The sequence below is a fragment of the Carlito syrichta genome, unplaced genomic scaffold, assembly GCF_000164805.1.
Source record: "Carlito syrichta isolate Samal-C Ts95f unplaced genomic scaffold, Tarsius_syrichta-2.0.1 Scaffold311198, whole genome shotgun sequence".
Lineage (NCBI taxonomy): Eukaryota > Metazoa > Chordata > Mammalia > Primates > Tarsiidae > Carlito > Carlito syrichta.
In genome coordinates this window covers 110717-122707 of record NW_007255294.1, presented here as the reverse complement: position 1 = coordinate 122707, position 11991 = coordinate 110717, and the positions used below count along the sequence as shown (strand labels likewise).

Here is an 11991-nt window from a genome sequence, read left to right as displayed (position 1 = left end):
CACCTCCCTTGTACCGCAAGTAAAATTAGTGTCCGCCTGGGGTGAGGGATGTGCTTGAAGTTTCACTGGACGAAGGGAACCGAGTCCTCGCTGGACGCCGGGCTGAGGGTGGGCGTCCGGGCCGTAGTGGCGCCCGGGCAGCTGCGGACTCCCCAACTTCGACTCAGGCCCTTCTGCCCTCCCGGGCACTTACTGCGGTCTCTCAACTTTCACTGTCTAGGCTCTTCGCGGCTCCGCCACCCCTTCGGGACGCTGCGCGCGCTGCCCCGGCAACCGTCACCAGGGAAACCAACGTCACGCGCGTGACGTCAACACGTCTCTACGGGGGCCGAGGGAGCGCCGCGACTTCCGAAAGCGATCCAGGCGTCCAATGTCCAGGCGGGGGCGCGTTGGGGGTACGGAAGCCGGCCCCGCGTGCTTGAGACTAAATCTTCTGGAGTACGTTTTCTAAGTTTTGTGGACCACACGTCCTGCACAGAGACGCACATTCTGCTGACCTTCAGGGGAACTATCCACCATGAAATTTATTTTAGCCATCCAGATACCCATTCAGGTATCTTTGAAAAATGCAAAACCATGTGGGGAAAGGTTATGTTATGGTGAGTTTAAAAAGCAGGACGCAAAATAGCAATGCTAAACAAATAGAATTGTGTCTTTTCAAACTAGGCACAGAACCAAGACTGAAATAAATTTTTTTTTTTTGAGTTGGAGTCTCACTCTGTCGCCCAGACTGGAGTGCAGTGGCTGCAGACTCAGCCTGCTGGGCTCCGGCGATCCTTCCGCCTCAGCCTTCCAAGTAGCCGGAATTACAGGCATGCGCTACCACGCCCGGCTGATTAAAAATATTAAATGTGGTTATATCTGCGTGGTGGGATTGCAGTGCTGTCTTTATTTTTGCATTTCAAAGGCTTTTTAAAAATAACGAACGTGGTTTATTTCCGTAGAGGGAAAAACACTTGTATGTTTTTTTTTAAAAACACCTTCCCATATGAGACACTATTATATTTCAGAGCTGTTATGGGGATAGGAGGCATATTTCTAGGGAAGATGATCCAAGGGAATTTTCAAATATTTATTCAGGACTTTATGTTTGAAAGCTTTGATATCTCACAGTTGTTTCCCCCCCCCCCCCACTCCCATAAAGTGAATACCCCGTAGACATGCATGAGAAAATGTGGCATCATACTACCTTTAGCACTGCAGGTATAAACTCAGAGGTTTCTGATGAAGAAATAATGGGTCTTTCCAGTTGCCTGCCTGAACTAACGGTGAGAGACTTGGAAATGTAACATGTAACACCAAAGAGGCAAAGAGTGGGATTGGGTAGAAAGAAGCCTCAAATTAGATCTTTCATATGGTGTGTGTGTGTGGGGGGGCATGGCATGGAGTTTCATCGGCTCACTTCATGACCACAAGGGGACTATGTGGCATGGGATAGTGAACAGCCAGGTCTACTTAGAGAGCTCTGGGAAAGCATTGTCACCAACAGAAAGCCAGGTTTCCATTAAGATAAGAAGAGCATGCTTTGGGAGGCAGAAACAGGAAGATTGCTTGAAGCCAGGAGTTCAAGACCTGCCTGGGCAACATAGGGAGACCCTGTCTCCACACATACAAAAAAACCCAAAATAAAAAAATTAACTATAGTATGGTGAAACACCATAGTCCCTGCTACACAGGAGGCTGAGCCAGGAGAATTGCTTGAGCCCAGGAATTTGAAGTTACAGTGAGCTATGATTGCACCACTCACTGCACTCCAGCATGGATAACAAAGTGAGACCCTATCTCTAATAAAAAGAAGAAGAAGAAGAAGAAGAAAAAAAGATAAGAACATGCTGTGATACAGGAGAATTTCAGTAAAAACATTTTAGAAAGTTTGGGAAGGGGGGGTAACATTTTGTCCCAGCAATTCAAGGATTGTTTTTGACAAGAATATCATTCTCACAATAACCCATTCTTTAAAAACCAGGAACAATATTCCTCTAAGTTTGTTACCTTTCCCCTATCATCGCTAAGGCTTTCCTTCCATTTTTTTCTATCCATTTATACAGTCCCTCAAGAATTTTCTGTAGTTCATAAACTTGACATTTTATCAACCAGGAAGCTGAAGATTCTGGGTCATCATGTATTTCCTCTTGTAGATCATACAGATGTTTTAAGTCCAGACCAATTTGTTTCTTTAATCAGAAGTACCTGCAGGACACAGCTCTTTATCTTTGGTTTGTTTGCTTTTTAATTTGAAAATTTTATTGAGATTATTACAGATTCATATACAGTTGTAAGAAATAATACAGAGCTCCCCCTTCCACTTTATTGGTTTCCCCCAATAGTAACATTTTGCAGAACTATAGTACAATATCACAACCAGGATATTGACATTGATACAATCCATTGACCTTATTTACATATCCTCAATTTTACTGTATTCATGCTGTGTATTTAATTCTATATACTCTTACCATGTGTAGGTTCCTGTATCCACCACCAGTCAAGATAACAAACGCCATCACAAGGGTCCCTCTGCTGTTTTTTTTTGAGTTGGAGTCTCACTCTGTCGCCCAGACTGCTGGGCTCCGGCGATCCTTCCGCCTCAGCCTTCCAAGTAGCCAGAACTACAGGCGTGCGCTACCACGCCCTGCTGATTTTTTGATTTATTGTAGAGATGAGGTCTCACTGCCCAGGCGGGTCTTGAACCCGCGGACTCAGGGAATCCACTCACCTCAGCCTCCCAAAGGCGCAGGATTACAGGTTGAGCCACCGAGCCTGGCTCTGCTGTGCTTTTATAACCATATACCTCCCTCCTACTTCTTGCCTTAGTGTCTAATTCCTGATAACCACTAATCTGTCCTCCATTTTCAAAATTTTGTCACTTCAAAAAATGTTATATAAGTGAAACACAGCATGTAACCTTTCTAGGATTGCTTTTTTTAAAAAGGATAATTCTTTGGAAGTTCATCCAAGTTGTGTGTATCAATAATCCATTACTTTTTATTGCTGAGTAGTATTCTATGGTATGGATGTACCAGTTTGTTTAACCATTTACTTACTCACTGAAGGACATCTGGGTTGTTTTCATTAGGAACAATTATGATTCAGCTGCTGTGAACATTCATGTATGGGTTTTTGTATGAACATAAGTTTTCATTTCTATGAAATAAATGCACAAGAATGTATTTGCTGGGTGGCATAACTGCATATTTAGTTTTACAAGAACTTGCCAAACTGTTTTCAGTGACTATGCCATTTTACATTCCTACCAGAAGTGTTTGAGTGATTCAATTTCTCTACATCCTTGCCAGCATTTAGTGTTGTCACTGACACTGTTTTTACTTTGGTCATTTGAATGGGTGTGTAGTGATATCTCATTGTGGTTCCTAATGTATTATACATGTGGATAATGATGTTGAACACTTTTTTCATGTGCTTATTTGTGTATTTTCTTTGGTGAAGTGTCTGTTCATGTTCCATTTTGCCCATCTTCTAACTGTTGAGTTTTGAGAATTCTTTATATATTTTATATAGTAATCCTTTACTAGATATGTGGTTTGCAAATATTTCTAATTGGTAGCTTGTCCTTCAATCCTCTTCACTTGGGCTTTCACAGAACAGGTTTTGAGTGTGATGGGGTCCAGTTCATCATTTCTTTTGTGGATTGCGCCTTTTAATTTTATTATTATTAATATTTTAACCATCTATAGGACTCTGATTGATGTGATTGTGCTTTTGATTTCAAGACTAAGAAACTCTTCGCCTAGCCCCGGATCCCAAAGATTTTCCTCTGTTTTTCTAAAGGTGTTAGAATAAGTTATTTTGATGTATTTTTATATAAGGTTTGAGATTAGGTCAAGGTTCTTTTCTTTTGTCTAGGATGTTCAATTGCTCTAGCTCCATTTGGTGGAAGGCTGTGCTTCCTCCATTGAATTCCTTTTGGAACCTTTGTTAAAAATCAGTTGAGCAAACTCAACAACAGCAAAACCCAATTCAAAAATGGGCAGAGAGCTTCAGCAGACATTTCTCCTAAGAAGACAAACAAGCTGGGCTCGGTGGCTCAGCCTGTAATCCCGCGCCTTTGGGAGGCTGAGATGAGTGGATTGCCTGAGCCCGCGGGTTCGAGACCCGCCTGGGCAGCGAGACCTCATCTCTACAATAAATCAAAAAATCAGCCGGGCGTGGTAGCGCATGCCTGTAATTCCAGCTACTTGGAAGGCTGAGGCGGAAGGATCGCCGGAGCCCAGCAGGTCGAGGCTGTGGTGGCCAGGAGCGGCCACTGCACTCCAGTCTGGGCGACAGAGTGAGACTCCAACTTAAAAAAAAAAGAAGACAAACAAATGGCACATGAAAAGATGCTGAGCATCACTAGCCAATAGGGAAATGCAAATAAAAACCACAATGAGACAGCATTTCACACCCGTTATGATGGATATTATCCAAAAAATGGAAAGAAAAAAGAAAGTGTTAGCCAGGATGTAGAGAATTTGGAACCTTTGTGCATTGCTGGTGGAAGTGTAAAATGTTATAACCACTGTGGAAAACAGTTTGGCAGCTCCTCAAAAAGTTAAACATAGAATTATCATATGATCTAGCAATTCCACTTCTAGGTATATGCCCAAAAGAATGGAAAGAAGGGACTCAAACAGATACTTGTACACCAATGTCCATACTAACATTATTCACAATAGCTAAAAGGTGGAAACAACCCAAGTGTCCATCAACAAATGAATGGATAAACACAATGTGGTATATGTACACAATGGAATATTGAGCATTAAAAAAGAATGAAATTCTGATATATGCTACAACATAGATGAACCTTGAAAACGTGCTAAGTGAAATAAGCCAGACACAAAAGGACAAATATTGTATGATTCCGCCTATATTAGCTAGAAGGGACAAATTCATAGAGACAGAAAGTAGACTAGAGGTTGCTAGGGTGTGGGGGAGGGGGAAGCAGAGCGTTATTGTTAAAGTGCACCAAGCTTCTGTTTGGATGATGAAAAACATTTTAGAGGCAGATGATGGTAATGGTTGCTAACATTGTGAGTATACTTAGTTTCACTAAACTGTACACTTAAAAATGGTTAAAATGGTAACTTTTATGGGTATATTTACCACAATAAACATTTTTAATCAGTTGAACATATTTGTGTAGGTATAACTGCTTTTCTTCTAACTCCTAAATTAGGTTTTTCCCCACAGTTCTACATAGCTTGAACTTTAAAGTGGGACCTTTATCTATGCTTATTGATCTTAACGATAACAGGGTCACCAAGTAGATTTCCCCTCATTGAAACTGTTTCTCCAACAAATAAGTAAATATAAAATAAGCAGTGATCATATTCTTATTATGAAAAGCAGAATTGAATTGAACAAAGTCAGAGGTGGTAATACTTGAGTTTTAACTCTGACATTAGTCAAGTAACAAACCTCAACTTTCTTCTTATAATAGCAACAGCACTCTTATAATCATGACAAATAGGTATGAAAATGCTGTGTAAAATGTGAAATGCTCTTCCATAATCTATATTATTATTATCTTAGTAGTAGTACATATTACTACTGGTACTGTATTACTGCAAGTTTACTGTTTTGCCTTATAATGGAAGTTTTGCTGCAGCTTAAAACCAAGGTCCCATTTGGCTCCCTACATTCAGAGCTCTTACTCTAGATCTCAGCTTTGCAGGCCCAAAATCCAATTTGGTCATTACACCATGAGTATCTGTTGGGGCTAGACTTACATTAGTTATGTGTAACTGATATGTAAACCAGGAACACTAAGTCTCTAGTTTATATTCCGGTGTTGTGAACCATATCCAGAGACTCTCCCTTCCCACAATCAGAGACCCAGGAAGCCAAGAGTCATCAAAAAGATATTTTGAGCAAGGATTCAGGGCAAACAGAGGCAAACTGCCTTGAGAGATTTTGGCCCAGGGTTAAGCCTTATTAAATTATTCTACTTTATAAACAGGAGCTCCACAAAGATAAACTTTGTTCATTTTCTCCAGATTCAAGACCCTTCTTGCTGGAAGTCCCACCTCTTCAACTTGCCATGGATTTGGGCTTACTTTATTGACCACCAGCCTTTCATTGTCTCACTAGCACATTTTGTGTTTTAGCTTAACATCACTTTGGCTACAATCTTATTTTGTCCATGAAGCTTTTTGTCTAAGATGTGTTTGTATATATTGACCTCATTCACCATATGCTGACTTTACTTGAAAACTCAATGTTCTGCCAAGACTCATCAATCCTTAGTTCCAAGGGACCTCTCTGATGGATGAGATCTCCGCTGGTTCTCCACCAAGCCTTCGGCACAAAACTGGTAATGTATTTTTACTTTCTCCCCAAATTTCTCAATTCTGTTCTTGGCTCATATCACAGTCTTTCAAAACACTTGGATGAAAGTTAACTGATTTCAGTAATTACCAGTTTCTCCCTTGTTAACTAGGGTCCCTGGTACCTTGTACACTTATTAGTATTTACCTCCACAGTAAAGTCCATTTGTACGTAGGCATCTCCTCAGCTTCCTCATAAAGGCCAAAACAAATATTGACTAGTGTTAGGTGGCAGAAATAGGAGGTGAAGAGCCTAAGTTTAAAATGGTGGCAACAGGGAGAGGAAAAGGCACACTCTGAGTGGTAAGAGACTTTGCTTATGAAAAACTGGCAGACTTGCAGACTTGTTTGCTATGGATAAAAGAATGGAAGGAAGGAAGATACCAGGGGTGGCTGTGGGAGATGGGGATATCACTGACAGAAAGAGTGAGCGAGGAAGGAGCACGAGTAGGGAAGACAGTAGATATAGTGGCAGACAAGGTGAGATTAGGTAGGGACGATGAAACTGAAAAGTGTGATATTTTAGTCACTCTCTAACACTTTAGAGTTACACTGAGAATAGGAAGAGGGCCTAACACCGATAGAAGATGCTCAGAATACTACAGCAAGGGCCTGTCCTGGGATTCCTTGAGGGGACCCACTGGACACTAGCCTGCACTAGGCTCATTTATCACTATGAATTTAGGAGAAAATTTTCTAACTTTTGCCTTACTAAATTCTTTCTTTTGCTTCATTTCAGTGACTAAGTGGAAAGTATGCTTCATTTATCTAAGAGTGAAACTAGGTTGCATGAGCAGTGCTAGTTCTTCCATGAACTTATAGCAGGAAAATCACTCACTGATAAAGTAGCAACCCAGTTGAGGCTGGGGCATGTTCCAGTTTCCTCTCTCAAATTTCCTCATTCTATCTGAAGAGCTTTCGAACAAGATCAAGGGTATAAATACTGGGGGTGCCAAAAAATGTTTACATATTTTAAGCGATGCTATCTATGTATTACTTTTTGAAGCTGAATTGCACTAGACTAGCAATGTGTACTATGACTTTCACTTTCACTAGCATTAATCAAATGAATGCTAGTGTCACCACGCAACAGGCAGGACAAAGAAAATGTCATTTGAGGAGCACAAGACCATTTTGCAGTGGTATTTGAAATTCAAGAATGTTATGGAAGTACAACGAGGGCACGAGTATGCAACAGAACCCCCAAATGTCTAACAATCACACGCATTCGTGATAAGTTTGAGATGCACGGTACTCTGTATGATGTGCACAAGGGAAGATCTAGGAGGCCCTGCACATCTAGCAAGTACTGCAGTAGTTCGTCACGCTGATGGTAACCACTTTGAGTACCTCTTGTAATTTCAGAAGTAAAACGTGACTTGTATTCATCTTTTGTAAACAGTATATATTGAGTACTACAATTTTAATAGTTTTTTCCCCCTTACTTAAAATGTGCAATTTTTTTGATTCCAGTCTAACTGATGAAGTAGAGTGAGTGTATTTAGGGGGCTTTTACGTGTGGAGTCAAATTCCAACTCTCACCACCAGATGTCACTGTTGCACATCAACTAGAAATAGGTAGGTAACTTTTTTCCTACAGATAATAGGCTAAATGTAAAAAAACTGATTTATTCTAATTAATTCAACAAACACTTACACGAGCCAAGCACTAATGGCAGATGCTCTGGATGAAGGCCATCATGCCTTTCCACTGGGGGAAAGAGGCATGGAAACAATCACATCCAACATTAAACACCAAGGAATCAAACTCAGTGAAAAATCAACAAACTAACTCCTTCAAGTAGAATATTGTTTCCTCTGGAAAAGTTTCTCCAGCCCCAACCCTGGGTTAGGTCCCCCAGTCAGATGTTCTTGTTGCTGCCTTTGCCTAATATTCATGCTTTCTTGCGTTGGGGCCCAGAAACCAATACCTCAAAATATGGCACTTTGCCATGCTGAAATAAATTCAAGGTCTCTCTGATAAACGGATACCTACCCTCTCCTCTCGCGTGAAGCTGTTCTTTGAAGTTCCCTTATCTACCTAAGTTTGGGCTTGCCAAAGAAAAAAACAAATTACCTCTGGTCCTTTCCTTTAGTTTTCATTAACTTAACTCACATTGCAGGAAAAGAGACGAATCTGTCAACACACCCAGACATACTTTTGTCACCAGCCATTGTCTACTCCGGGTCCAACAGGCTTTGTCCCAGGACACTTTGTTCTCCAAGTCCATTGTATGCTCCTAAAAATCATTTACTATCCCTCAAATTGTCACATTTTCCCCAGCTCCCCTTCTGCTATGAAGGATATATAAACATCTGCACACCCTGTGATTCCATGTTATGCACATTAATATAAATTTAAAGCCTTTTATCCTGTTAATATGCCTTTTGTCAGTGGATTTTTCAGTGAATCTCTAGTAATGAAATTATTAAATCATTAATTTCAGCCAACCAAGAGATTACTGGGAATAAGTGTAAGTTTTGAATATATTTAAGCTGTAGAACTAAGGAAATAAGAGGATGAGAGAATGGCATGTAAACATTCAGAGGGAAAAGGGGAAGTTGCCCCTTGACCTGCACAGCTGTAATCACTTACTTAATGCCAACTTTCCCTGCTAGATTATAAATTCTGAGTGCAAGGTTCATGTGTCTCCTGTACTGCTGCATTGCTATACTTAACAAAGCAATAATAGTTATAGCAAGTATAGTTATAGCAAGTTATAGCAATAATAGTTATAGCAAGTATCTATTGAGCTTAATAATATGCATCAGGTACTATGCTAAGCAAGTCCTTTATATTCACTATTGTATTCAACCCAAACACTTTCTCCCGCTGATATCCCCATTTTACAAACAAGAAAACCATGGCTACTCGGCTAGGAATGGTAGAACCATGAACTCATGTCTTTCAATAAGAAATAGTATCACATCCACTTGAGCCACCTAATTTACCATTTACCAACCTTATTTACCAGTCTCCTTGTTGGGCAAGAAATTTCACTCATTTTTTTCTTGAAAAGTTATTGCTCATTACCATCTAACACTATTTTTATCCTTCTCTCCCTATCCTCTACCATTTGCCTAGATCAGTGACTCCCAAATTTTTATTTAAACAAAATCAATAGTGTATTCATCTGTTAGAATGAAAAATTTCTGAAAATGTAGTGAAAACTGATGCAGAAAGGTTAACACTAAGTTACTGGACTTGATAAACAAATAATTTGAGCAGTCAAGCAACATTTGGCCTAGAAACATTTTCAATATTTCCAAGAAAAATGTGAACTAAGAATTTTATATCTAGCCAAATTGTTTTTACTATGCAAAGGCTACAGATAAACACATCTGCACATGCAAAATTTTAGCGGAATTGTTTTATGAATCTTTCTTAAGGAAACTTATTTAATCATTAAGTTCCGTCAACCAAGAGATTACTGGGAATGTTTATAAGTTTTGAATATATTTAAACTGTAGAACTAAGAAATGTGAGGATGACAGAACAGAATGTGAACATTGTGTTCTCACAATTACAAACGATACAACGAACAAAAATTGAGGGGAAGGGGAAAGAAAGTGGAAGTAGAGTAAATTAACTATTGGTATAATTGTTGGGAGTCAGAGCATATCAGTTAAAGCTAAGCTGACAAGTCAAACAGAAGTATAATCATATTTAACAGTACAAGAATAAACTCTAAGAAAGATAATATTATTGACCAGTCCTGGGAGGTAGAGGAGGTAGAGGAAAGGAACACGATATGTTTAAATATTGCTCATAAGGAATTATTAGTGACTGAAAAAAGTAGAAGAGTGTTATAATTATATGGGCAACTACCAGAACAAAAATTACCCACAAAAAGGAAAGAAAATAAAACATACCATATTATAAAATATTTTTTAAATCATCAAAACAGAAAGTAGAACATGATAAAAGTAGGGAATTTTTTTCAAAGACAATTTTCGGAAACTTATTCCTAAATTTGTTTCTCTACAAAAAGCGTATCCTTCATGAAACAATTATGAGGACTGCCTACAAGCATCTCTTATGTCTACTCAAAGCTGAGAAAATAGTTCTTAATACCTTTAAATAATATTTTTAAAGCACTTTCACATAGTTACAGTAATGATTTACCTGCTAGACAAGACCACAGAAGTTACCTCGTACAACTCTCTTTCATAGATAGGAAAAGATTGATTTGGTCCAGACTACAGTCAGTGGTAAGTGAAGATCATGCTACAACCTCTTGTATAATTTTATTATAACTGTTGTCACTCCAGCATTAATTTCACACAAGCCAACATTTCAAGTCTTTAACACCTGTTGGCATCTACCACTTAACATCCCTGCACTTCTAAACAAAATGTTTCAAAAGAGTAGATTGCTGTCCTTAAAGAACAATCCCATCCAATCTAAGCCAGAAAAAAATGCATAACCATGTGATCAGCTCAATATAATGGAATACAGGTTATTAAGCTAGACTGCCCAGGTTCCAGTCCCAAACCTGCAACCTCCTCTATGTGACCTTAGGCGTATTACTTAAGCAGTTCATGCCTCAGTCTCATCTGTGAAAAGAGGATCTTAGTTCCTACCTCTTAAGTTATTAGGAAACTTAAATGACATACATCAAAAGTGCTTAGAGCAGTGTGTAGCACATAGTAAATGCTTGATAACTGTTAACCATTATTTCTATTTGGTATTCTTTTTTTTTGAGAGAGACATGGTCTCACTGTTGCCCAGGCTTAAGGGCAATAATACAATCAGGCACGTGCCACCACACCCAGCTAATTTTTTTTATTTTTTGTGGAGACAGAGTCTCACTATGTTGCCCAGGCTGGTCTTGTACTCCTGGCCTCAAGTGATCCTCCTACCCTGGCCTCCCAAAGGTTTGAGATTACAGGCGTGAGCCACTGCGTCCAGACATGGGAGATATTCTTTAACTGTGGTTCCTACCAAAGGTACAACACATTTTATCTTTTTTTCTTGGAGCTTAATTTTTATGCTACTTTGAGGAATGAAATAAATACAAAGCGTTTGACATGTTCACTTACTTTAATAAAGGAATATATATCATGTTATCACTACGGAATGTAAGTTCAGGTTAGACAAGAGAATTTCACAAGTGCAATGAAGCATTCTGTAGTATATCAAAGTTTGTGTATAATGTCTGGCTATGCCATCTTGCTCATAAATCATTAATCACTTTCACTGAAGATAATTTGATTAGTTTAATGTTTACAGTTCTTAGAAAAAAATAAACAATGCATTCATTTGAAAAGTATTCTTAATTTATCTTTGCATTAGCACTTAAAATACATATTTTTATTTCAAGGTAACATTTAAAAATTATTTTAATATAACAGCAGCAAAAATATAATTCTGCAATTGTATAAGAGCTAACCTGGAATCCATAATTAAGTAATTCTCATGTTTACAACTGTGATCCTGAAATAAATACTACTACTATGTAGCTTTGTTGTCAGCTTTTTAGGTTTGCTTTAAACACACACATACACTCAGTTGAGTGAGTTTTATAAAGTTATATGCTACACACTTTTTTGAAAAAGATCTAAAAGAGGCAACCAGTCCACAAGACAAGCAGAAAGTTAAATTAGCTGGGATATATATATATAACATCCAATGCATGAGATATCCTGCAGCAACTAGGAG

The 11991-nt window shown here is 38.9% G+C and overlaps 1 protein-coding gene across 1 annotated transcript in view; it reads right to left on the bottom strand.

Moving 5' to 3' along the window:
* Nucleotides 1-288, bottom strand: part of CCDC13 (coiled-coil domain containing 13) — a 70352-nt gene extending 70064 nt beyond the window's left edge. The window contains exon 1 of the mRNA XM_008068559.2: nucleotides 194-288. The gene's annotated coding sequence lies outside the window, so the exon portion shown is untranslated. The remainder of the gene's footprint in view (nucleotides 1-193) is intronic.
* Between the last annotated feature and the right edge of the window lie 11703 nt (nucleotides 289-11991).